Raw genomic sequence first — 27955 nt, 5'->3', positions numbered from 1 at the left:
TATTATTCATTATTTTTGCAACCCTGATATAAAAATTTGGACAACAAGTAATTTACTTGTCCCAAGGATGTTTAATAGTTAAGTTCCACTGTAATGCAGTAGATTAAACAGTATATACCACTGTAGAATTGAACCATTTGGCACATCAGAATTTTTACAAATCTTGTTTTCTAATTCTAAGGTGATGAAAGAATTAGGGAAATATATGTTTGAAAAATATGATTTGATGTGCCAAATGGTTAAAAGTTATAGTACCTCAGTGTATATTGCTGAAAAGGTGAGAATTAGAAACTATAAAACAATATAACTTCTCTGTGTTGATTATTAGAGTCATATTGTGTTTTGGTGTACATAATGTACAAAATAGGACAGTTTCTACCATTTCAATCCTTTGCATTTTCATTATTTTTCAGTAGCAGCTGCCTAAAAGCAAAGCTCTATTTTGCAGAAAGTTTGTCATTTTGTGTTTATGTGCATTGTAAGATTTTGTTCAATCTGGGGTCTTATCCATTCCCTGGGGTCCTTGGGGAGGGGTCCTGGGGTCGGGTCCTGGAATCTTGTCCAATCTGTTGTGTGGGCCGCTGAAGAGGAGGTACTGCTGGCCCACCACCACCAGAGGGCGCCCTGCCTGAAGTGCGGGCTTCAGGCACGAGAGGGCGCTGCCGCCTCACGGGAACATCCGGGAGTGACAGCTGTCACTCATCAACTCATGACAGCTGTCACTCATCTCCACTTCATCAACCGCTCCATAAAAGCCAGACGACATCTCCACCCCGCTGCCGAGATATCGCCTACCATTTGAGGTAAACTCTCAGCCGTTTAACTGTGCCGTATTGCACATAATCGTTTGCTTAATCTTTTCAGAAGGACCTGTTTGCTTGTGTCAGCGGGAGGCTGATTCAGTCGTCGATGGCAGGGTGCAGGATCACACCCTTCACGACTTATAAGACAAGCAACTGGTCGAGTGTAGCGGATTGACTGTGTTCGGTATTGCGGAGGTGGAGGTGCAAATTCCCACCTGCTTGACTGACTGTGTTACTGCGTGTGCACACACCCACACCTGTTTCTGCTTCCTGCCAGCAGTACCAGATCCGACAGCCGGAGACGGGTACCACCTGGGGACTCGGGACTTGGCGGCTCCAGTATCCTCCGGGTTCGGTGGCGGTGGCGTGTGGGATCCGGTTCTTCTCTGGACGGACGTCTTCTATCCTCGAGCCTGCCCACACGTCACCTCTGTAGATTGACTGCATACAAATTCTGTAACCGTCTGTATTTCGTTGTGCACATTCACAACAGTAAAGTGTTCTATTTTCGGCTCATTTATTGTCCATTCATTTATGCCCCCTGTTGTGGGTCCATGTCACTACACTTTCACAACACAATCCTTGGGGCCCTGACACTTGTATCAAAGAGAAGTCATGTGATAATTTCAAATAGGTAAAATGTAGATCAGTCTTATCAAACGAAATACTGCAAAATTTGCGGACTTCGCATTTCAAACAAAGGAGGACAGTAATCCCCCCAGCAACACTTAAGTGTTACCATTGAGGGTTTTTTTTTAATATTAGTACATTGCAATACATATATAATTATTTTAAAATAAACATGGTCTGTGTCACTTTACCCCTACAAATATGGTATATGACATATTGTTTGATTACCTGGTAATCATAATATTTCATCAAATAATGGTATAAATTTGCCCCCTTTCCCCACCCCACCCCTTGTGACCTTGCAGTACTTCACAATAGTTTCAATAATGTTCTCAATCCATTTCCTACAAAGCAATACCAGTTTTAGGTTGCCGCCACCATTGTTGCACGAAAATGAAAATTAGGCAATATTCATTACATGTCCCCGTGGCCTAATATTCATTATTATATAGTGGCTGAGTGGGATCCATGTCATTTGATTGGTGGCTTGTATGTCAGGTGACATGGATTATTCGTACCATTTACCATTCTGTTTCACTGACCGTGCAATAGTTCTTTCTTTTTTCGCGTGCAATTTTGGTGCCACATGAAGTGTTCTATTGCATGCCCCAACCACCATGTGCTCACACTATCCAGGGCGATGTTTAGCTAAACATAGTGGAGTTTGTTTTGTTGGTGGATGACAATTTGAAGGCGCTAATTGACAGTGCTAATTCTTGTAACACAAAAAAACAAATACACTCCGCTGTAAGCCATCTGGAGGCATGAAGAGCTGTTAGGATGAAAAGCTGAACACATTTCTGACGTGATTTTCACTGGACTGAGGAATTACACAAAGTCTTTTTTTTTTTGACATACACAAAGTCAGTGCATAGCATCACAGACTACATCTTCGCAATTTTGGACACCAATTTAAAGTTCGTGGTGGACTGTTGAGCACCAGTGGAACACCAAAATGTAAGTCCCTTTTCGGTTATTTATAAATTTATCAGGCTTGGTGGTCAGAGACGTCTAGACACAAATGCAGGACTCAAGTACACAGCTCTGGTTTTTAAGATCGTTTAGTGAAGGAATCATCAGGGTCTGGTACACAAAAAGGCAGTCCAAAATCAACAAACAAATCAGAATCATCAGGTAATAAGGCGTGGTCGAAGAAACAGGCAGTTGGTCAAAAACACTAGGAAGCAGGTGAGGTGAGGAAAACACAAGGTACAGAGCTGGAAACAATGGCACAAGGCACAACAATCTGGCGAGGAAACACTGCCACCAGCAAGGGCGCAATTTAGAACTAGAAATTGGGGGGACAAAGTGCAAGGCCCGCAGGGCCGAATCCCATAGGTGAGGGGTCTGGGGGCCGCTTTAGGCCCCCAGAAGCCAACGGTTTCTAGATAAGCTCAGATGCATTCTGAGCATCCAGAACAGTAATTTTAACGTTTTGAGAAGACCATAAAGTGGACACCATTTGACTTATGCAATTTGAAACTGTGGATATAAGTACTTTATTCTGAGAATAGCCAGCATTGATTTTATTAACATCCTGGTGTAAATAAGGTATCACCACATGTGTAGAATTCAAAAAGAATGATAGGTTGAGTTTTCATTAAAAAAAAAAACTGCAATGTGGTAAAATGTATTCATAAATATGAAAGAACAGGCTCTTAATAATTATTAACTATCGCATACTGTATTTTTTTTCCTCAAGATTTGTTTTTGCATAAGTTTGAAAAAACAACAGATCATAAGTTTACGATAAATGACTTATCATGAATTAAATTTTTAAAGTGGCACTAATGACAACACTCATACTGAACATAATTTTGCTTGCATAGACTGATTTTGGAGCTCAAGCAATAATTGCAGATGGGCTTTCTGAGATCCCAGATAGCTTTCCTGATTTCCTTTTCTAACTTTCAGAATTTAGTAAATTAGCATATGGTCCATTGATACTTATGTGTAGACATTAGTCCCTAGAGGCAACTATTTTTGGTTTCAAATCTGGGCAAATGCAGTCCCAGAAAATTCTGAATGTGACAAACAAGAAACAGGTGTTGTAAACAAGTCAGTGCTGCTAAAAATACAATCTTGCAGAAACAAAGATACTATTCTGACATGGTTTTGCACATAAGACTGACATGGTTTGCACATAAGACTGGCATAGCATGTTTCAAGTACACACATATATGTCAGAAGGTGGGGGGACATACCATATTCTGCCCCCCCCGGTTGAAAAGGTGGGGGGGACATGTCCCCCCCTATCCCCCACCAAATTGCGCCCATGGCCACCAGTGAAGCTTCTGTACACCCTGGTGATGAGCTACAGATTCGAAACAGGTGTGTGGAAAGCTCCAGAATAGGGTGTGGCCCAGACAGTGTGAATCGCCCACCACCAAGCACAAAGACAGGCAGACAAAAGAGATAGGGAATGACAAAGCCCAAGCAGGAAAAACCCAGCAAGATAAATCACATCTAACAAAAACAAACAAAGCTAATTAAACAGGACAACATAATACAAAAGTCCAATACAATGTTCCAACTTTCACCTTATGAAATATTCATACCATTGACCTCACAAACATTCATGTATGATATAAAATGTGACTCATCAAAGCAGTTGTGTTCATTAACTAAGTAAGAACAATGTTTGTTTGTCATTGAGAAACAAACAAACAAAACAAGCTTTGCAGTGGAAAGATTTTGAAGTTTATTGACTCACCAAGTTTTGCCGGTTGCATCAGCAGTCAGTTGAAACTGTACACCCGAGCACAGCTTGTGAAGCTCTGTAGGGAGGCTGCTCCGGACTGAACTCTGTCTTTTTGTCTCAGTGGTTTCTGTAACTTCATGTAATTGCAGACTGATTCAATGATGGAGGGATGAGAACTCTGTGGACCCACACCGTCTTCCAGTACTACCAGTTCCTTTTTCAGATTGTTCTTCATAACGTCAGCTGAATGTTTGGGTCGGAGATGACCAGACACCTCCCTCAGGGTAGACAGAAGCATTGGTCTGTACTTCACAGCAAAAATTCTGACTCAATCCCCAACTTTGTTTAATACATAGGACTAAAAAATGCAAAGAAACACAGAAACATTCTTACATTTACTTTAACTTCTGTTTCATTGCAAACAATGTAAAGCCATGATATTTCATGTTTTGTGTGATCAGTTTATTTACATTTAAGTCCTGCAACACATTCCAAAAAACATTGGGAGGGGACAATTTATTCTAACTATAAAGGTTAAATTATCACTTTTACATGCAGTTTTTCTGGGACAAGTCAGGGGATGAGCACATGAACATCTCACTGAATGTGTCTTGGACTTCATTGACATCAGTCTTTAAGAAACACAAAAAGGATGGGACTGTACAGTAAATCTGTGTCATTAGGCACAATAATAATTAATTTGTAACGTCAACATCAGGATTTCCCTGCAAGATCATGTTCAGGGACATATGGCCCACGTGAGCTGTGGTGACTCCAACTCAAACTTTGAGCTGCACATTTACACCCAAAACAGCAGCTCACCCTCTGACAAAATTAGCACAGAACTTCTGTAGTTTTTAACTAAGTACCAACCTGCAAAATTCAGATTAAATGTAGTGAGTATGAAGACACATTGCACTCCATCGGGGGCGTGGCCAGGGGTGTCTACCTGGAAGCAATCTGGAAGCACCTGCAGCAGCTGCCAGCACTTCCACCAGAGCTGCTGCTGAACTATCCTGTCGGAATGCACAGTTCATGCTACAACATGAACCATCACAATCATTCTGACACCAAGCCGCACTCAGGAGAAATTAATTCATTATGAATTCAACTGATTTTTTTTTCTCACTTTTTATATTGTCCCAACATGTTCTGATTTGGTGTTGCTGAAATGCAGCTTCAGGATCTTCCACCATGCATCCTCCTGCTGCTCTCCAGATCTCCTGCAAATAAAATGCATCCTGTCACAGTCAGACGTTCATCAGTCCAGTGCTTGTAGCTGAGGGACACACGGTCTTGTTGCCACGTTAAACTCCATTTGGCTTTTTGTTCCCAAGTCTTCCAAGAAGACCACATGTTCAAGTATCTGCCACAGAACCTGAAGCCACAAGGTAAAAACAGTGTATGTATGTATGTATTTAGACAGTGCTGCTTTTTGGGGGGTAATTTTGCCTCTGCAACCTACCACAACGGAGTTGAACAAAAGGAATCAAGAGGTGCTTGTAGTGTCGACGTTCAGCTTTACTTCAAAGGGTTTAACAAAAATATCATATTGATCATTTTGGAATCACAGGCACTTTTTCTGCAGTGTGTCCCCATTTGAACTAATGGTAGGAGTAGGAGTGCATCCTGTGCAGGTCCTGAGGTCTGCTGGTGCTCGTACCAGCTGCTTGATATGGATGAGAGTCCACAACTCACCACCAAGTGGGTGCCAGCACAACACAGGATACTGTCCTCTCCCATCCAAGGCCAGACCCATTTACAGCCGGGTGGACTGGGATGATGCAGATGAAGTCTCATGACAGGTGGCGTGACTTCCATTTTCAGAGACTGAAAGAACAGGATTTTAATATAAGAAATCAAACCAAACCTAGGTCCAAGTCTCGCAGTTGCCTTCTGGCAGTATGGAGCTGGAATTTGATGTCTTTGTTTTAAGTGTTCTTTGTTCTGTTTCAACATGAATCTGGTGATGCAACGGACAAAAGATGCACAATGGACAGTTTTTCCTCTCACACCCACAGATGTCTGGAATGAAACTACAGTTAAGATGGGTAACTTGGTGGTTTCCCTCACTTTAAAATCTAAACAAAATAAAAACATCAAAGCTAAAATGATGGGTTGCATAAATAATGACAATTTTTAGTGTAAACAAGCAAAACTTTGCATTTTCTCCAACTGCAGCCACAGAAACCTGTAATGTGTTTGGGGTTGTCTGGGTGTCTTGGTGGCTTCCTTCATGCATCTTATTCTTGCACTGAGTGTTTGCAGACTTCCTCCTGCAGACAGATTCACTGTTTATGTTTCTTAAAGATTAATGTAAATAAAGTCCAAGACATAATCAGTAACTTGGAAATGTTCATGTGTTCATCTCCAGACTTGACTCAAGAAAACTGGCTGTAACAATGATCATTTGTATTAAAAATAATCCTTATCCTTACTTTATACATTTACATTTGGCCTTTGAAATGGAGAGATTGTGTATAAAAATTGCTGTATTGTTTCATATCAGCTCCTTCGTGGACCAGGTTGTATTGTTTTAAAATAGGACGAGGGCAGCAGGATATAATTTGGATTACTGTTTTTACCCGCGGTGGGGGTGAATTTTCAGGCCCCACCTCCACAGCGGTTTTTGCACCGGGCCATAGACTTGGTTTAAATTTGCAGAATAACTGTTGTGCTCCTTGAAGGGTTTGTGAGTTTAACATTCAGGTCATTGCGCCACTTCGTGTCACTTGGTTTGCTTTTCTTTTCAAATGTGCAGTCCCGCTTGATGGCAGTGTTGGCTGATTGATTCCGAGGTGGATGCTATTTGGCAGTAATGTGTATATTGGGTAAAGGTCTGCACCACGGCAGCTCGTTTCTTGCAGCAGCTTACAGCTGCCTCTCACGGGATAGCCACAAAAAAGTTACCTGATAAAGAAGAAACAGAGGGAGGTGGGTCAAAGGCAGAGAGAAAGAGAAAGCCTTCATTATTTCTTTCTAATTGCCCACGAGTGACCCTCTTGATTCCCCCTCTGCAAGCAGGTACGGTGCCTCATTACAGGCAGCCTCCTCAGTTCTCCCCGGAGAACGCCATGAAAAGGCCATGAAAGGCCTCGCCTGACAGCGCCGAGCCAGACTGGACCAATTAACAGGGTTTTTCTGTGCTATGACTCGCCACACTGCGGTTTGCAACTCAGCCGCAGTGTGAGACTTGCAGACGTCCTAGGTCACGTTGGGAGGGTTTGTTCAGAAGATAGGGCTAACCGGTGAGGGCAGCGCCGCAGAGTCAACGCCTTGATGCCATTTACATGTTCCTCATGTGGCCCTTCACTCGGACTATTTTCCACTGTCTTTGTTTGTGTGGAACAGAAAAAGCAGACTGAAATGAAAGCTCTTTTTGGGTCTCTAATTAGCTTTGAAAAGTAACGTTATTTCAAAATTAATTGATGCCAACTTGAAAGTGGAGCCATTTTTGATTCTCGGCTGTAGCTGGAAAATGTTGTTTATTCATTTCCACTCAACGCACGACAAGCCATCGAAAGTCCAAATTAAAAATGTTTCACAGTGCCATTTCATCTTTGTTCCATGAAGGCTAAATGTAATTGTCTCACCGCCACGCCAGCGGACTTGGTGTTCATCTCTGAATAAATGACCCAGACAAGGTGAGCTCCAGGAGCATCAAAGACGAGCCGCGCCATCTTGCCACGGGGCCCCGTCCTTTCACCTGGACAGCTCTGCTTTCTATCACCAAGGCCTGATGCATTCAAGCCCATCCTGATCTTTGTCAGGATTGGTCAGAAAATCAGTCAGACAGCCACACGTCTATTAGTGACATAAAAGACAAGATTTCAAAGAGCATTCTCCTTCCTCCTCAGACATCCTCTTCAAGGTCACATCACTTTCCGCTGCAGCGATTCAAAGAGAAAATCACCTGGACGTAAACCATGCTGACTGATAGAGGGAAGAAGAATGACGGGCAAAATGGAGCTGATGACAGATGAAAAGCCTAGCGAGGTGTAGAGGGGCGGGGCTCAGTGGGAGAGGGGTACTGATTGGTTTGCTGTCTCTTGGGGTGTCGGTTTGCCTGCAGTGAAAAGTCAGAGGAGGTGAGCAGGCGTAACCATGTGTGAAGGGAAGTTGCTGTCCTCAGCTCCTGGACTCAGAAAGACAGTCCTGGAATGCTGCTGTGACCTCCCAGGTTCTGTTTGTTCCACGGTTTCTGGGTTGTTGGTGTGGATGTTCACAATCAGATGGCGGAGCTGAAAACAGGCACAAACGCTGAGACAGTCACAGAATCCACATAAAACACGGGGGGAACATGCAAATTCCACACGGAAAGGCCACAGGCGGGAATTGAACCCACGACCTTCTTGCTGTGAGGCAACAGTGCTAACCACTAATCCACCGTGCTACCCCAAATTAATAAAAAATAAAATAAAAATAAACAGAACCACTAAAATGCAATTAAAAATGATCAAACTAAGCATTGTTGGTGTCAAAAGCCAAGGAAAAAAGATACATTTTTAAACCAACTCTCCCTAACACCTAGAGGCAAGCTGTTCCACAGTTGGGAGCAACAACCAAAAAAGCCCTGTCCCCCAATTTAAATTTATTTTCATTTATGTAGTGCCAAATCACAACAGAGCTGCCTCAAGGTGCTTCACACAAGTAAGGTCTAACCTTACTAACCCCCAGAGCAGCAGTGGTAAGGAAAAACTCCCTCTGAGGAAGAAACCTCAAGCAGACCAGACTCAAAGGGGTGACCCTCTGCTTGGGCCATGATACAGACATAAATTACAGAACAATTCACAAAACGAATATACAGGAAATGCTGTTGGTGCACAGGACAGGAGAGTCTCCAGCACAAATACCACACCCATCTGTAGATGGAGCTGTACCTTAAACAGAGAGAAAAAAACAATCAGGCATCAGAAAGACAAGAAATAGAGTATAATTTGTCAGCATTAAACAACAAGAAAAACAGGAAATACTAAGGTGATCGCCGGCCACTAGCCGTAAGCTTCACTAAAAGACCCGGATTTAGGTAAAGTTGAGGCCGCAGCACACTCTGTTTGCTAATAAAATGAATTAAAAGAGTAAAAAGCGTAAAACAAATCTATGCTAGTATGCTAGCCATACAAAAGGGAAAATAAGTGCGTCTTTAGTCTGGACTTGAAAGTCTCCACAGAATCTAACTGTTTTACTGACGCAGGGAGATCATTCCACAGAACAGGGGCACGATAAGAGAAAGCTCTGTGACCCGCAGACTTCTTATTCACCTTAGGGACACTAAGTAGTCCTGCACCCTGAGAACTCAAAGCTCGTGCCAGTACGTAAGGTTTAATTAGGTCAGCTTGGTAGGGAGGTGCCAGTCTGTGAACAATTTTATAGACTCGTAGCAGAACCTTAAAATCTGATCTCACTGGGGAACAGGAAGCCAGTGAAGAGATGCCAAAATGGGTTGTAATGTGGTCAAACTTTTGCTTCCTGTCAAAAGTCTGGCTGCAGCATTTTAAACCAATATTTATATTTCGCAGGTGGACGAACGCAGTCCCTCAATATCTCTAATGTGGAGGTCAAAGACAACATAGGATCAAAAAATTACCCCAAGGTTCCTCACTTTGTCAGTGTGATGTAGGACACTTGAGCTAGGCAAAGCATTAAACTGGTCAATTGATGCCGATGTCTCACTGGACCAAGAAACCATCATTTTCAGTTCTTATCAGAGTTTAAAAGTAGGAAGTTTCTAGACATACAACTTTTCACTGATGCAAGACAATCTTCTAAGGATTTTATGTGAACGAGATTACCAGCAGTTATCGGCATGTATAACTGAGTATCATCAGCATAGCAGTGAAAGGTAATCCCAAAACACCTCAATATGTGCCCAAGGGGTGCTATATATAATGGAGAAAAGCAGGGGGCCTAAGACAGACCCCTGTAGAACCCCAAATTTCATGTCACTAAGGTTAGAGGTGGTGTTACTGTACAAAACACAGTGAGAACGACTGGTCAGGTATGACGTCAACCATGCAAGGGCACTTCCAGTAATCCCAAAATGATTTTCCTGCCTATCAAGTAGAATATAATGAGCCATGGTATCAAATGCAGCACTGAGATCTAACAGCACCAGAACCATGGTGGTGTCCGAATCCATTGTAAGCAGAAGATCATTCACCACTTTAGTGAGAGCCGTCTCTGTGGAATGATGTGTTCTAAAAGCAGATTGCAGTGGCTCAAAGAGATTATTCTCAGTAAAATGGTCCACGAGCTGCCATGACAATACTTTTTTTCAGAATTTGAGAGAAAAATGATAGATATGATATTGCCAATAGTTTTCAATACACTAGGATCAAGATTAGGTTTCTTAAGTAATGGTTTAATCACTGCAGATTTGAAACATTTCAGAACAGATCCAGAAGTTATAGAAAGATTAATAATTTCCAGCACAGTCGACCCAAGAGGGGACCACAGCCCCCCCCCCCCCCCCCCCCGAAGTTTCTCTTTGACCTGAGCACTTGCAGGAGCAGCTGGTCAGCCAACCTGAGAGACTGATTGGGAACATAAGGCTGAACAAGCCCAGAGAGGTACGATGAAGCTAAACCATGGAGAGACTTAAAAATGAACATAAGGAATTTAAAATGAACCCTAAAATGAACCAGCAACCAGTGAAGTGGAGCCAGGACAGGAGTCATATGTTTGACATATATGCACCTTGACTGTGTTATTCCAGCCCCACTGTGGTGATGTACAGATGCAGAATTCCAAAAACTGTCACTGTCTTAGGATTTAAGGATGAGCACAAAAATAATTTTGAGACTTGAACCATGGACCACCTAACTCTCCAAATGTCCCAAAACAATAATCCCTTCAATATAGCATATGAAAATAATAGCATATACTATTTTCTGTTACACTTCAGAATCATTTTTAAACTGAACAAGAAAAAGTTTTTAGTGAGAATATGACAATAATTAAAAATGTGATATTTTAAATGTTACCAATAATTTAACAATTTTACCTCAGACCGCGAGGGGTAATGTAGAGACCAGCAGTGATCTGTGGACCACTCTTTGAGAAAGGCTGCTGTAGACGTGAGGAGATTGGTCATCCTCAGATAAAATATGTTGATGGAATTAAAAGTAAGACCTTTCGGCTGCTCCTTTATTTTCACTTGCGATCACTACAGCAGATCCAAGGTGGATCTGTATGTTGGATTGGCACAAGTTTTACGTCGCATGTCCTTCATGACACAACCCCACATTAAATGGAGAAATGTGGCAGGGGTGAGGTTTAATATGTCAGTGGAATAAATGAATCTAAGGGCCCTGTCCCACTGGGGAGAGGATTGATTGCGCATGAATTGAGTATACAAATTGCGGGCATTCGTTGTCGTCTGCAACAAAAATGGCCAAAAATGACAAATGTCCCAGTATGAATTACGGATATATTAATAATATATAGTGAATATATGATGAACAATCACGGTTATATAATGCATGTAGTGAGGAAACTGATCCGACACATTGAGATTATCACAGCAGTATTACAGGTGTATTATGAATGCATCGCGCACGTTTTGCGCGTGCACGGCATCTGCATTGCGGTCATAAAATAAGCGCACTCAGGCCGTTCAGCATCACTGTTCACACCAACCAATACAGCCTCTGGAGCATTTGCTGGACTTGGACAAGTTGATCACAGAGTTGTTCATGTTGTCATGCGAGGGTTAACTGTTCATGAGTTTGGGGAGTGGTAGGGGGGAAGCTGCTCTGGGTGTGAGACGGTGTTTTTTTTTTTTGAGAGTGTCACAGAAAACAGACTTCAGCGTGAGTTGTGGCTAAACAGCAACTCTTCCTTTTGTTGGTGTTAAATAAACGTCCTGGATTGCAGCAGCTACGTCTTTGTGGATCTACACAGCCGGACCGGCACTGACTGGCAGATATGTCGCTTTCTGCCACATATAGTACTTTGGGTTTACGTGACGTGTTTGTTATGCATTCACAGATTGTCTGCAAATCAGCTGCAAAGCAAATGTAATAAAAATGCTTTATTCGTGGCCAATCTGTATGCAGTTGCTACAACATATTTTAGTTTGTGATGTGGACATGATGGGCATGCAATATATCTGTTTTACACACTGTCCCGGTCCGCTGCCAAGCCGTAAATCCCTGTCAGTTGCGGATATCAGCGGTTAATGGCAGATATACAACGCATAGAGTGAGTATGTATTGTGTATGAATTGATTATATATGGAGTATGTAAGGCGGATGTCATCCGCATCCAGGTTTTTGAGCTACTCAAAAATCCTGGCTGCGGACATGCGTGCCTCTGCGGATGATCACGGGTGTGTTTGGATGATGGCCGACTCATACAGGCATGTTACACGGATATTGCGGATGTTTAGCCAATTATATGGGCCAATTTTGTACGCAATCCATACTAAACCTCCTAAACGCCAGTGGGACAGGGCCCTAAGGAATGAATGGACGTGACTGTGTCTGACATGCAGGACAGGCAGGTTGCACTCAGTGGGGCCGATCACACTCCCAACTCACAGCAGCACAGACTCCTCTGCAGGAATTTGACATTTCCACCTGATATAGTTCTCATTTTTTATGTCCAATGCCTGTTTCCTCTGAATAACAAAACCACGTATCAAAACAGTAATGTTGGATAAAACTGAAGTGTGGTCAGATGCACAGCAGCTGTGTTGTTATAATCTATCACCAAAAAGCATCTGTGGCTTAAACCCTCAAAAAACTAAGTCCAGTGCCGGCTAGCGCCACACAACAAGCACAACAGTGAGATGCAATTGTACGCGCAGGTGCCCCTCTCATGTTCAGTCTACACCCGTTAACAAAGAGTTTACTCTCCTGCATGACACAGTGCATGCATCAAAGTCATGCATGTGTCAGGGGGCCTTAATTCTTTCACTTGCAACTGCTTCCTCGACACCCCAGAGCTGTGTGAGTCCCACAGTCCAGTTTAAAGACAAGGTCAAGTGTCACTCTGACTGGCTGATCCTATGTTCAGTGTGAAGATGGCAAACACAGTCAAGTCAAACCTTTGGCATGCCGTGCCCAGCTTTGTGATGGTAATCAGCACTGCTTCACCCTCAGAGGTCCAGAAACATAAAACAGCATTGATGTGGACTCCTGGAGATTAAATTGCAACATATGGGTTTGCACCGTCTGGAGGCCTGATCTTGTTTCTGCATGTTTGGCCATCACCTCAAACAACCACCCCGTCCCCTGCCTCAGATGATCTCCAACAGAGCTTCAGCTTTCTTAAGTCGAATCCAAGAACTGATCTTTGATACTGAATTTACCTGCAGATTAACCTGGTTTAGAGAGTTCCTCTTCTGTTCTTCTTTCTTACTTTTTCTCTGTGATTTGTTTGAGTCTTAAGGACTGAATGTTTCATAGGTTGGACAGATTTTGTTGTCTGATCAGACATTTTTCTAATTTGTATTTTACAAAGTCCATGAGTTAAAAAACCCAAAAAACAAAAACAAAAAGACTTCTGGAGGAAGTTGTAAATTTTATGAATAATAAAAAATAAAATAAAATCTATTTCAAACCTTTTGATTTACAGTTTTGTTGTTGTTGTTGTTTTTGCAAAAAGAAGTTACAAAAGCAGCCGTGGTCAGTGTTTGAATCTGTGGTGAACCCTATCTGAATGCTGAAGTGTCCTTGGGCAAGACACCAAGGGAGCAGGAGGGAAAAACAAAGTGTTACATAACTGCAGGGGGCGGGTCAGGTTGAGGTGAACACGCTGCAGTTGTGCACCACCGCTTCCCTGTGGGATGACACTTTACTGCCGCACCCTCATGTGGTTTGGAACTGAGTGAATATTTTACCAGCTCCTCGAGTGCTTCGTTGACCGCAACCCCCCCGGGGACATTTCTGCAGGCTGAAAACCAGGCCTCAAAGACATTTCAGCACACAGCAGGAGGAAAGTGCTGAACATCACTGCTTTCAAACTAATTTTGCATGTGCTCCTCCATTACAGCCTCTGTGGTCCACCGCTGTGCAGAGAGCATGCAGCGCCTACGACGTGAACATCCAGCAAAGAAAGTTCAAACGCTGCAATTAACCGCACAGTGCACTAACCTTTATGCATGCAGGGATTTAAGTGAAGGAAAATCTAACAACATACAATCTGAAATTAATCCAGAAACTATTGTCAACAGAGACCAAAGTACATAAAACTATAACATAATGCTAAAATACCCTCCATAAGGCCATAAGCTCATAAAAATAGGAAAGAGAATATGACCTTTTGACTGCTTAAAAAAGGTCCAGGTTACCCATCTTTGAACCTGTCCAAGATCTGTGTCCCAAAAATGTTCCCTGTGAATTTGAAGACTGTGGCAGTAAGAGCACTGGACTTATGCTGAGCACAGACAGACAGACAGACAGATGGATGCAAAGTCTTTCCAATACCTGATGGTCAAAATATGGCCATTAGGTATTGAAGTTAGGTCATGAGAGAGCACAGTGATGCCACACGCACATATCAAAGTATCAGGCATTTCCATAAAATGTTTCATTTCCATTTATATCAGCGTGGGCCCAGAAATTTGACTATGACCCTAATCACTGATCAATATTCACCAAAATCATATCAATGCCCCAGTCTTACTGAAGAGTATGAAATAACGGGATGAGGCCTTTTAAAGATATCGTGCTAACATACATACATATAAACAAAGCCTCTGTACACAGAGTACACAGGTGTGTAGTGCACGAAATTGATCCAGCGCAGCGTTATCAGTGAGGGAGCACAGGGCTTTCACAGGCAGGCACTTTTCACCTATCCAGAGATGCATGCATGCTGTACCAGTCCATTGTGGTGCCAAACAGCAAGAATCTGGATTTTCCAGTAAATTTATGGTCCTACCTTCACCTGTGGTCATGAGCTTTTGTGTAATGACTGAAGATGAGGGTTGCAGATAGAAGATGAGTTTGGTATTTGGATTCACGCTGAGGAACAGCGTGAGAAGCCCCGCTATCTGGAGGAGACTCAGAGTAGAGCTGCTGCTTCTTCACATTGAAATGAGCCAGCTGAGGTGGTTTGGGTGAGGACCTCCCTCTGATCCTGTACCTGGACATTGTACCTGTGTGGTGCAACAGACATTTTATTCAAGTGTTCACTGTGAAGACTTTCTGCAGTTACAGCCACAGATACCAATATCTCCTTCAGAGCTGTCTGGGTGTCTTGGTGGCTTCCCTCATGAGGCTGCTTCCTGCATGGACACTCACATTGTAATAACTTTCTACTCCAGACAGATTGACCATACAGTAAAATACTGTTTTCTCTTACTGTTTATTAATGAATGACAACACAACATATTCATTCATTCATTTTGTACACCCACTAATTCCAGTTCAGGGTGACAGGGGGATGGAGCTGATCCCATCAGTCACTGGGTGTGAGGTGGAGTTCACCCTGGACAGGATGCCAGTCTATCATAGGGCCTCAAATAGACAGAGACACACACACATACAGTTAATTCACCAGTTCACCTAAACTGCATGTTTTTGGAAGTGGGAAGGAGCTGGAGCACCCGAAGGGAACCCATGTGAACATGGGAACAACATGTGAACTCCACACAGAAAGGACCGGGGGAAGCGATCACACAACCCTCTTGCTGTGAAGCAACAGTGCTAACCACTGTTCCACCCATACCACCCCACAACAAATTCACGGACTTCATTCCATCCGCTGACTTTTCTTGAGAAAACTGTAATGTGATGATTTGTAGTCACAGTAATACTGATATTTGTTTGTTCGGTTGTGGAGACTGTTTTTTGTTAGAACCTTTGAACTAAAGCTGATTGTCTGCACTAAAAATTTCATTCTGCATCTTGGTTGTTCTATTTGAACTCCATTGTGGTGGTGAAAGGAGGCAAAACCGCCAAATGTAGTCACTGTCCAAATATTTGTGGACCTGACTATCTTATTAGAGCAACAGACAATGAATGCTTTGACGCTGATTTATTTATCGTCTCTGTATGTTGCTAACAGTCGTGCTTCTTGGAATCAGAACGTCGGTTCCCCGGACAGCCTGTTTCCTGTGTTTTTATCACTAAGCATCATTAACTCACCCAAAACCATCTGCTGACAGCTCTGAGGATTTTCTTTTCCTGTGTGCACTCAAAGAACTGTCCTCTAAATTTGGCAGTGGTTTACACAGTGCCAATCTCACACCGATGTCTTTTGAATGTGGATGCAGTATCACAACAACAGCAGGAAGCGTTGCCATGGCGTCAGTGACAGTTTCAAAAGCAACTTTTCCCACCAGTGTTGGACATCATAGATGGACAAATGAGTCCAGACACCTTTTGTCATATCACGGGCAGTTTGTTTCCATGCCTTAAACTGAATTCAGGATATCAAGTTAACACACGGTAACCCACAAACCTGATGCCAGCGGTGAGCACACGGCGTCCAGGTGCCACGCACCATAATCAGCTTGTTGCTTGTGTGTCTACATGTTTGCACACGGACAGTTAAACAACAAGACAAACATTAAAGGAAAATGCAAACAGCTTTCTATCCAGCACCGTGCACGTGGTGCAGATACGCAAACATCTGCCTTTGTGTTCGTAAGTTAAGATCAATTTGAACTTTGGACCTTTGGATCGTTTGTTTTGTCAGCACTGAATCTCGATATTAAATGTCATTGAGGGTTGTTTGCATGTTTGCTTTTTGTCATGTGTTGTATTCATTTCTTAGATTGTGGTTGATTGATTTTTTTTTTTATATATATCAGCCAAAGACATTACAAAGGACAAACACACAAAGCTCTTGATTCCATTTCCCACATAGAAATGTAAGAGTCAGCACAGCTGGATGCACATCAGGTGGCTGAAGGATTATCACTGCTTGTTTTTTTTTCTTTTGTTTTGTTTTTTCCATTTTCCTTACTGTCCAAACCTATCCTGATTTGGGGTTGTAGTAATTAGATAAATGTGCAATGATCAAATTGGAATGATCTTGAACTTTGGTCATGGTTCATTCTGATGTTGTGTGCATCCGTCTGATTGCTGTCATCTGAACTGCAGGCTGAATATTACAGAGGAGTAAATATGTATTGCTTAAAGTAATTCCACATACATACAATGACCTTGGCACAAGCTGACATGTTTGAACCCTTGGGTTTTTTTTGTTTTGTTTTGTTTTGTTTTGTCAGTTTGTCCCTGCAGCCACAGCAAAACTGCTGTCTCCATGAACTCAACCTGAGAGAGGAACACATGGGAGGCTGACCCTCATTATGTTTAAAATATCATTAATTAACTTTATTGAATGAGTTGCAGTATGATTTCCAGCAGATGGTTCCCTCAGGGTCTCTTGCCCACGACCTCACCTTGCCCTGTTCAGAGCCAGTGAGCCAGCAGCCTTCTCATCAGCCCTTCCTCGTCGCTGTGGTTGCCTCGACGTGACTTTTCTCCCCTTTTGTCATTGCTTAGAAAGCTGCCAGTAATTTATAATTTTGTGACAGTCAAATAAACAGACCCGCTACTTGCTGGAGTGAAAAGTCGTGTATTAAAGGGAATCAAAACAGCTCCAAATGGTGCCTTGAATGGATACAATCTCAGCGTCAGATCTGTTCGAGGCAGACTAATTTAAATTTGTTCAGGGTGACGGCTTTAGTGGAAGAGGGGACAGTAACGAAGTCCATTATCATCAGTGTGCAAATTCTAAAGAACGATAACTTTCATTATCAGTGCTTTCCTGTATACTGAGGAAATGTATTCATCCATTATGAAATGTGCTGAGATTGACAACATGGACGAAACATAATACGAGCACACTGCTGCTGGAAGAAATGGAACGGAGCTCGCTGGAGACCAAACGATTTCAGTGGGTTTTTTTTATGCAGGTCTTTATTTATGGAGGAGGTGACGGTGATTTGTACTGCGCATAAAAGGTCATGTATTGTCAATACACAGTCGAGACTTTTTGATATGACACAATGTTCTGCTTTTCTTAACGGTGTCTTTACTGTGTTAATCTGACATCTAGGAGACCACGCCAGACCTTGAACAGTGTACTTTCTCAGCCTTATCTCACAAAAACAGAAGCTTGATAAGGGCCCTTCCTGAGATCGGTAAGTAAATATGCATGTCATGTCGTCTGAAATGACGATGAGGCAGAACGTTAACAAAGATCTGTAGGGCCCATAATGACTGCAGCTCCAACGTGAGGACGTCAACATGGGATAAAATACTCAGACCTCATGAAATCCAGGTTTACAGCTTTGTAGTGGATAAAAAAATTAACTAAATGCATTGTTTTGTGGGCAGCATGGTGGCTTAGTGGTTAGCACTGTTGCCTCACAGCAAGAAGGTCATGGAATCGATTCCCACCTGTGGTCTTTCTGTGTGGAGTTTGCATGTTCTCCCCATGCTGGTGTGAGTTCACCCCGGGTGCTCTGGCTTCCTCCCACATCCAAAAACATGCGGGTTAGATGGACTGGAAACTTTATATTGTGTGTAGGTGTGAGTGTGTTTGTTTGTTTGTATGTGACCCTGTGACAGACTGGCGTCCTGTCCAGGGTGAACCCCGCCTCCCTCCCTGTGACTGCTGGGATAGGCTCCAGACCCCGTGACCCTTAACTGGAGTAAGTGGTTGAAGATGAGTGAGTGAGTGAGCATTGTTTTGTGACTGTGACACTACTGTTACACCTAAAGATCATCGGAGACGTGAGGTCACAAAACATTTGAAGCCAAGATCCGTTTGATGAAAAATCAGAATGCAGCACTCTCACAACCAAAGAAAATATGAAATAATTTGAAAGTGAAAGAGTGAAGGATTTGGGGTTTTTGTTAAGGGAAATGGAATACATGAAATATCATAATTGACATAAGTACACATTCCTGAACTGTCCAGCAGGTGCCAGTGTTCACCAGTTGGCAGCAGTGTGTGTTCTGTGTTGCTTTTCAGGCAGACTCCTATGTGATGTTCAAAGCACAGATCTGAATATAGAGTGACGTGGCAGGAAACAGCACCCAGACAAGAACTTAGAATAGAAGATGTGTATGTAAATGAAATATTCAAGTCAATATTGAATTAAATTCTGTCTGCTAAAAAACACATTCATTCATTTGAAAATCGTTATAAATGTTTAAATGTGTTTTGTCAAACTATTATCACAAGCTATGACAAATCTTCTTTGAATAACACTAGTGGAAAAAAGATGGCACCATCATGATGTGAGATATTAGCAACAAACAATGTCTTTTTTTTCTTTTTTTTGGGCTGTATAAAACTTTCAAAACTATATCTGTTTCACAGTCCTCTGCAAAAGATGAAATTGCACAAAGAAGTGACTACCTACACCATGACAGTTTGATAGCCTCACCATACCTGGATCAGGTTCATGTCACAGAGACACACACACAGAGAGAGAAACGTTTGTCATCCCTGTGTGAACAGATTAGTCTTACTATGCCTCAGTGAATCCATTCACCCTCACGTATCATAAAAATCTACCCAATCCTGTAATTGGTCTTTGAGGTCGGTGCCTTTTGTCAGTGAAAATTTGTGAATTTGTGCCAAATGTCTCTGCTGCCAGATGGCTATAGCTGGATAATACACACCAAGCTGTAAAAACCACTGTGGAAGGCAGAATGGGATCAATGGTGAGAGCACGGGAAAGTTAAAAGACGAAATGTGAACCCTTGTGAGACCAAGAGGCAAATGGACGAACTGAGCAAATGTGAGCCATTTGTAAGATGTGCAATACTGCAATAAAAATTAAAGGGTAGGTCACTATTGTGTGGGCCGCTGAAGAGGAGGTACTGCTGGCCCACCACCACCAGAGGGCACCCTGCCTGGAGTGCGGGCTCCAGGCACCAGAGGGCGCTGCCGCCTCACAGGAGCAGCCGGGGTGACAGCTGACACTCATCACCTATGACAGCTGTCACCACTCATCGGATCAGCATCGGTATATCAGCAAGACGTCATCTCCACCTCTTTGCCGAGATATCGTTCTACCTGGAAGGTAACGTACCTCAGCTGACTGTTTGACAGTATTCTTTTGTGACTTTGTGCGTTGTATTGTGGACTACTTTTCCAACGAGAGGTGGAGGTAGCTTTCCTGCCGTACGTATTCTTGGGTGCAAACGCGCCCTCATTTAATTGCTTTTTGTTCCTCGCCAGCAGTACCAGGTCCGACACGCGGAGGCAGTGGCCACCTGGGAGTTCGGGACTTGGCGGCTCCAATATTCCCGGGGTCTGGTGGCGGAGGAAATCGTGTGGTTCCGGTTCTGCTTTGGACAGACGTCTCCTATCTTCGAGCCTGCCCACACGACACCTTTGTGAATTGACTCTTGTCTATTGTTGTAATCTGTTGTATTTGTTGTGCACATTCACAACAGTAAAGTGTTGTTATTTGACCTACTCCATTGTCCGTTCATTTGCGCCCCCTGTTGTGGGTCCGTGTACCTACACTTTCCCAACAGGATATCTCGGCTACCGTCATGGATCCCGAGGGGCGTCAACCGGCTGTTGAACGGCCAATGGAAGAACAGGGCGCACAGGCGTCCGCAGGAGGAATGATCGGTGAGTTGCAGCGGATCCTCACCGCTTTCACGGCTCGGTTGGATTTAATGACCGAGCAGAACGTCCTCCTTAACCGCAGGGTGGAGGCTCTCGCCGCGCAGGTGGAAGCACGCCCTCAGGGCGCTGCTGCGGCTCTCCCTCCTGTCGACCCTGTGCGTAACAGTGACGTTCCACAGGTCGTTCACCGACCCCTCCCACCTTCCCCGGAAGCATACATAAGCCCTCCAGAGCCGTACGGAGGTTGTGTGGAGACATGCGCGGACTTCCTTATGCAGTGTTCGCTCGTCTTCGCACAACGTCCTGTCATGTACGCGACTGATGCCAGCAAGATAGCTTATGTAATAAACCTGCTTCGCGGTGAGGCACGCGCTTGGGCTACAGCGCTCTGGGAGCAGAATTCACGGCTCCTTCAGACATATGATGGGTTTGTGAGGGAGTTCAGAACAGTGTTCGATCACCCAAATAGAGGAGAGACCGCTTCAGCCGTGCTGCTGTCAATGAGACAGGGGCACCGGAGCGCAGCTGCCTATGCAGTCGACTTCCGCATCGCGGCTGCGAGGTCCGGCTGGAATAGCACTGCCCTCCGCGCCGCCTTTGTAAACGGACTGTCGTTGGTCCTAAAGGAGCACCTGGTGGCTAAGGACGAACCGCGGGATTTAGATGGGCTTATTGATCTCGTTATACGATTAGACAATCGGTTAGAAGAACGCCGTCGGGAACGAGACGAAGGGCGTGGCCGGGCACACGCCGTCCCTCTCCCTTCCGGTTCCGACCGCGTTCCGCCCTCCCCACGCTCCACGGCCCCTACGCTCCGTGTGGTTACAGCTCCCCCTGCTGACGAAGCTATGGACACGAGCAGGGCCACATTTAGGGCACCAGATAGACAGAGGAGGCTGGCCCGCGAAGCGTGTTTTGTTTGTGGCTCGATAGAGCATCAGGTAAGAGACTGCCCCGAGCGGTTAAACACCAACGCCCGCCCCTAGAAACTGGGCTAGGGGTGGGCCCAGACATTCACGTGGGACACACCCACATTGCCACACGACTCCCAGTTACAATCCTTTATGAGGATTTAACCCTGAAGGCCCCAGCACTGGTGGACACGGGCTCTGAAGGGAATCTGTTAGACAGCAGATGGGCCAGGGAGATAGGGCTCCCTCTGGTGGCGCTTACCTCGCCTGTGCAGGTGCGGGCACTAGATGGCTCCCTACTCCCTCCAATCACACATAAGACACCACCAGTAACTCTGGTGGTGTCAGGAAATCACAGAGAGGAGATCGAGTTTTTTGTGACTCCTGCTACCTCCCGTGTGATTTTAGGGTTCCCCTGGATGTTAAAACACAATCCCTGGATCGATTGGTCGTCCGGGGTAGTGGTTCAGTGGAGCGAGACCTGCCATCGGGTATGTTTAGGTTCCTCGGTTCCTCCCGGTTCCCAGGCTAAGGAGGAGGTCAGAGTCCCGCCCAATCTAGGGACGGTGCCGGTGGAGTACCATGACCTTGTGGATGTGTTCAGTAAGGACCTGGCGCTCACCCTTTCCCCCCACCGTCCGTACGATTGTGCCATTGATTTGGTTCCAGGCGTTGAGTTCCCGTCCAGCAGGCTGTACAACCTCTCACGACCTGAGCGCGAATCAATGGAGACCTACATCCGGGACTCTTTAGCTGCCGGGTTGATCCGGAATTCCACTTCCCCGATGGGTGCAGGTTTCTTTTTTGTGGGAAAAAAGGATGGCGGACTACGTCCATGCATTGATTACAGGGGGCTGAACGAAATCATGGTTCGTAACCGATACCCATTGCCCTTGTTGGATTCAGTGTTCACGCCCCTGCATGGAGCCCAAATGTTCACCAAGCTCGATCTTAGGAATGCGTATCACCTGGTTCGGATCCGGAAGGGAGACGAGTGGAATACGGCATTTAACACCCCGTTAGGTCATTTTGAGTACCTAGTCATGCCGTTCGGTCTTACAAACGCCCCCGCGACGTTCCAAGCGTTGGTTAATAATGTCTTGCGGGATTTCTGTCTGAGTTATTTTCATTAGTTACTTCATCCAAACCATCAACATGTTTATTAGACCCCATTCCTACCAGGCTGCTCAAGGAAGCCCTACCATTATTTAATGCTTCGATCTTAAATATGATCAATCTATCTTTGTTAGTTGGCTATGTACCACAGGCTTTTAAGGTGGCAGTAATTAAACCATTACTTAAAAAGCCATCACTTGACCCAGCTATCTTAGCTAATTATAGGCCAATCTCCAACCTTCCTTTTCTCTCAGAAATTCTTGAAAGGGTAGTTATAAAACAGCTAACTGATCATCTGCAGAGGAATGGTCTATTTGAAGAGTTTCAGTCAGGTTTTAGAATTCATCATAGTACAGAAACAGCATTAGTGAAGGTTACAAATGATCTTATGGCCTCGGACAGTGGACTCATCTCTGTGCTTGTTCTGTTAGACCTCAGTGCTGCTTTTGATACTGTTGACCATAAAATTTTATTACAGAGATTAGAGCATGCCATAGGTATTAAAGGCACTGCGCTGCGGTGGTTTGAATCATATTTATCTAATAGATTACAATTTGTTCATGTAAATGGGGAATCTTCTTCACAGACTAAAGTTAATTATGGAGTTCCACAAGGTTCTGTGCTAGGACCAATTTTATTCACTTTATACATGCTTCCCTTAGGCAGTATTATTAGACGGTATTGCTTAAATTTTCAATGTTACGCAGATGATACCCAGCTTTATCTATCCATGAAGCCAGAGGACACACACCAATTAGCTAAACTGCAGGATTGTCTTACAGACATAAAGACATGGATGACCTCTAATTTCCTGCTTTTAAACTCAGATAAAACTGAAGTTATTGTACTTGGCCCCACAAATCTTAGAAACATGGTGTCTAACCAGATCCTTACTGTGGATGGCATTACCCTGACCTCTAGTAATACTGTGAGAAATCTTGGAGTCATTTTTGATCAGGATATGTCATTCAAAGCGCATATTAAACAAATATGTAGGACTGCTTTTTGCATTTACGCAATATCTCTAAAATCAGAAATGTCTTGTCTCAGAGTGATGCTGAAAAACTAATTCATGCATTTATTTCCTCTAGGCTGGACTATTGTAATTAATTATTATCAGGTTGTCCTAAAAGTTCCCTAAAAAGCCTTCAGTTAATTCAAAATGCTGCAGCTAGAGTACTGACGGGGACTAGAAGGAGAGAGCATATCTCACCCATATTGGCCTCTCTTCATTGGCTTCCTGTTAATTCTAGAATAGAATTTAAAATTCTTCTTCTTACTTATAAGGTTTTGAATAATCAGGTCCCATCTTATCTTAGGGACCTCGTAGTACCATATCACCCCAATAGAGCGCTTCGCTCTCAGACTGCAGGCTTACTTGTAGTTCCTAGGGTTTGTAAGAGTAGAATGGGAGGCAGAGCCTTCAGCTTTCAGGCTCCTCTCCTGTGGAACCAGCTCCCAATTCAGATCAGGGAGACAGACACCCTCTCTACTTTTAAGATTAGGCTTAAAACTTTCCTTTTTGCTAAAGCTTATAGTTAGGGCTGGATCAGGTGACCCTGAACCATCCCTTAGTTATGCTGCTATAGACATAGACTGCTGGGGGGTTCCCATGATGCACTGTTTCTTTCTCTTTTTGCTCTGTATGCAGCACTCTGCATTTAATCATTAGTGATCGATCTCTGCTCCCCTCCACAGCATGTCTTTTTCCTGGTTCTCTCCCTCAGCCCCAACCAGTCCCAGCAGAAGACTGCCCCTCCCTGAGCCTGGTTCTGCTGGAGGTTTCTTCCTGTTAAAAGGGAGTTTTTCCTTCCCACTGTAGCCAAGTGCTTGCTCACAGGGGGTCGTTTTGACCGTTGGGGTTTTACATAATTATTGTATGGCCTTGCCTTACAATATAAAGCGCCTTGGGGCAACTGTTTGTTGTGATTTGGCGCTATATAAAAAAAATTGATTGATTGATTGATTGATTGATTTCCTGCACCGATTCGTCTTCGTATATCTAGACGATATACTCATCTTTTCTCCGGATCCTGAGACCCATGTCCGGCATGTACGTCAGGTCCTGCAGCGGTTATTAGAGAACCGGCTGTTTGTGAAGGGCGAGAAGTGCGAGTTTCACCGCACTTCTTTGTCCTTCCTGGGGTTTATCATCTCCCCTAACTCCTGATCCGGCCAAGGTCGCGGCGGTGAGAGACTGGCCCCAACCCACCAGCCGTAGGAAGCTGCAACAGTTCCTCGGCTTTGCTAATTTTTACAGGAGGTTCATTAAGGGCTACAGTCAGGTAGTTAGCCCCCTGACAGCCCTGACCTCACCAAAAGTCCCCTTCACCTGGTCGGATCGTTGCGATGCCGCGTTCAAGGAGTTGAAACGGCGCTTCTCGTCTGCACCCGTTCTGGTGCAGCCCGATCCTAGTCGCCAGTTAGTGGTTGAAGTGGATGCCTCGGACTCAGGGATAGGAGCTGTGCTTTCCCAGAGCGGGAAGACCGATAAGGTCCTTCACCCGTGTGCCTATTTTTCCCGCAGGTTGACCCCGGCCGAATGGAACTATGACGTCGGCAATCGAGAACTCCTTGCGGTGAAAGAGGCTCTTGAAGAGTGGAGACATCTGTTGGAGGGAACGTCCGTGCCATTCACGGTTTTCACTGACCACCGGAACCTGGAGTATATCAGGACCACCAAGCGGCTGAACCCCAGGCAAGCCCGCTGGTCACTGTTCTTCGGCCGTTTTGACTTCCGGATCACCTACCGTCCCGGGACCAAAAACCAGAGATCGGATGCATTGTCCCGGGTACATGAAGATGAAGTCAAAGCGGAGTTGTCGGATCCACCGGAACCCATCATCCCGGAGTCCACTATCGTGGCCACCCTTACCTGGGACGTAGAGAGAACCGTCCGGGAGGCCCTGACACGAAGCCCGGACCCCGGAACTGTGCCGAAGAACAGACTCTACGTCCCACCAGAAGCTAGGGCTGCAGTCCTGGACTTCTGTCACGGCTCTAAGCTCTCCTGTCATCCAGGGGTGCGAAGAACTGTGGCAGTTGTCCGGCAGCGCTTCTGGTGGGCGTCCCTAGAGGCCGACGTCCGGGACTATATCCAGGCCTGCACCACCTGCGCCAGGGGCAAGGCTGACCATCGCAGGGCTTCGGGACTGCTCCAGCCGCTGCCCGTGCCCCATCACCCCTGGTCCCACATCGGCCTGGATTTTGTCACGGGCCTCCCGCCGTCCCAGGGCAATACCACCATCCTCACGATAGTGGACCGATTCTCCAAGGCGGCCCACTTCGTGGCCCTCCCGAAGCTCCCGACGGCCCAGGAGACAGCGGACCTCCTGGTCCACCACGTCGTCCGGCTGCATGGGATCCCAACAGACATCGTGAGGCTTCAGCTTCCGGCCTCACTGCGGATCCATCCCGTTTTCCACGTGTCCCGGATCAAGCCCCATCACACCTCTCCCCTCTGTACTCCGGGTCCGGCACCACCTCCTGCCCGGATCATTGATGGCGAGCCGGCTTGGACTGTGCGCCAGCTCTTAGATGTCCGTAGGATGGGCCGGGGCTTCCAGTATTTGGTGGACTGGGAGGGGTACGGACCTGAAGAACGCTCCTGGGTGAAGAGGAGCTTCATCCTGGACCCGGCCCTCCTGGCCGATTTCTACCGCCGCCACCCGGACAAGCCTGGTCGGGCGCCAGGAGGTGCCCGTTGAGGGGGGGGTCCTGTTGTGTGGGCCGCTGAAGAGGAGGTACTGCTGGCCCACCACCACCAGAGGGCACCCTGCCTGGAGTGCGGGCTCCAGGCACCAGAGGGCGCTGCTGCCTCACAGGAGCAGCCGGGGTGACAGCTGACACTCATCACCTATGACAGCTGTCACCACTCATCGGATCAGCATCGGTATATCAGCAAGACGTCATCTCCACCTCTTTGCCGAGATATCATTCTACCTGGAAGGTAACGTACCTCAGCTGACTGTTTGACAGTATTCTTTTGTGACTTTGTGCGTTGTATTGTGGACTACTTTTCCAACGAGAGGTGGAGGTAGCTTTCCTGCCGTACGGATTCTTGGGTGCAAACGCGCCCTCATTTAATTGCTTTTTGTTCCTCGCCAGCAGTACCAGGTCCGACACGCGGAGGCAGTGGCCACCTGGGAGTTCGGGACTTGGCGGCTCCAGTATTCCCGGGGTCTGGTGGCGGAGGAAATCGTGTGGTTCCGGTTCTGCTTTGGACAGACGTCTCCTATCTTCGAGCCTGCCCACACTGGGAGACAGCCAGGTGGAAACAGTGACGATCCTTTGGGCATCACACAGATTATGGAGCAGTTTGGAGCACAGTGGAATGTTAAGAAAAAGTGCTGATGTCCACTTCTTCTGCAATTTCTCGGATAGTCACACGATGGTCCCACATCACCAAGGCATTCACTTTGGAAATGATCCGGTCATTTCAGCATGTTGATGGCCGCCCGGAGTGCTGCTCACGCTCCACCGTTGTGCAGACGTCTTTAAACCAGTTGTACCGCTCCTTAATCTGTGTGATGCCCATAGCATCGTCACCAAAAGCCATCTGAATAATCTGAATGGTTTCCACGTGGCTGTCGCCCAGTTTCTGGCAAAATTTGAAGCAGTCATGCTGCTCCAGTCGTTCCGCCATTTCCTTGCAAAGAAAAAACGCCGAGAGACTCCACCCATCCTCACACAAAGGCTGCTTACAAGCAAATGACGCAATCGACAGGCGTTAAAAAATCACGCATGCGCACGAAGGTTCAAGGTTGGCTCATGCAAGCACACGTGATTCAAATCCATCAGGTTTTTGAAAAAAAAAAAAGGTCAGATACTTTTCTAACAGACCTCGTATATATTTTTTTCATATTTACACCTAAGGATCGCTGCCATTCACCATCTCTTCGCCTCAGTCATGGGACAGTACCCACGTGTCACTTGATTTTTGAACAGACAAAAAAATTAATGCAATAAACTCCCTTGCCAAATCGTCAGAAGGGGCATTGTACCCCTCACCATATAACTCAGTTTGTGTGCAACATGTGAGACAGCTATAGTTACATGATTGGAGAGGGACAACACTTCTGGAAGTGGTGGAATGAGCCCAGCAGTCTCCAGCCACCCGCTCAACAGCCCACACCTGATGTGCATGTGTGTGGGTGAGCTGGACGCGTCCCATCAGGCCACAGATGAGCCCAAGAACTGAATTCATTGTATTTACCTCTATTTATGAATTTATTTTTATT

General features: G+C 45.2%; 1 long non-coding RNA gene across 1 annotated transcript; it reads right to left on the bottom strand.

The window, feature by feature from the left end:
• Positions 1–452: 452 nt before the first annotated feature.
• LOC117528686 lies at positions 453–27401 on the bottom strand. The gene is made up of 4 exons (XR_004565856.1): positions 27390–27401; positions 14129–14133; positions 734–744; positions 453–522 (listed from the first exon to the last, which is right to left on the bottom strand). It is a non-coding gene; the product is annotated as an uncharacterized LOC117528686 (long non-coding RNA).
• Positions 27402–27955: the final 554 nt, after the last annotated feature.

This window comes from Thalassophryne amazonica, chromosome 16 (genome assembly GCF_902500255.1).
Source record: "Thalassophryne amazonica chromosome 16, fThaAma1.1, whole genome shotgun sequence".
Lineage (NCBI taxonomy): Eukaryota > Metazoa > Chordata > Actinopteri > Batrachoidiformes > Batrachoididae > Thalassophryne > Thalassophryne amazonica.
This window is presented reverse-complemented; position numbering and strand designations above follow the sequence as displayed.